Below are 332 nucleotides of genomic sequence, written 5' to 3'. Positions count from 1 at the left end.
TTCCTCTGACACCTCAAGGAATCTCTATACTGTGACATAGAGGATCCCACATTTTCCTGTTCTCTTCTCTTTCTTATGAGCAGGAGCAAAGACAAAGGCATTCTTGTTGAGGCTGATCCTGAACCTGAAAGGACCTTGAAGAGAAAGCTCAGAGAAGCCAAAGCACAACTCTCTTTAGGGCACCTGACCGAATTCTTCAAAGAAGAAGACCAAATGGCAGCCGAAAACAACAACAATGCCAACAATGCAAGGAAGGTGCTTGGTGACTTCACTGCACCTACTCCCGATTTCTATGGGAGAAGCATCTCTATCCCTGCCATTGGAGCAAACAA

This window comes from Arachis duranensis, chromosome 5 (assembly GCF_000817695.3).
Source record: "Arachis duranensis cultivar V14167 chromosome 5, aradu.V14167.gnm2.J7QH, whole genome shotgun sequence".
Taxonomy (NCBI): Eukaryota; Viridiplantae; Streptophyta; class Magnoliopsida; order Fabales; family Fabaceae; genus Arachis; species Arachis duranensis.
The sequence above is the reverse complement of the archived record's forward strand: the minus strand, read 5'-3'. Positions refer to the sequence as shown.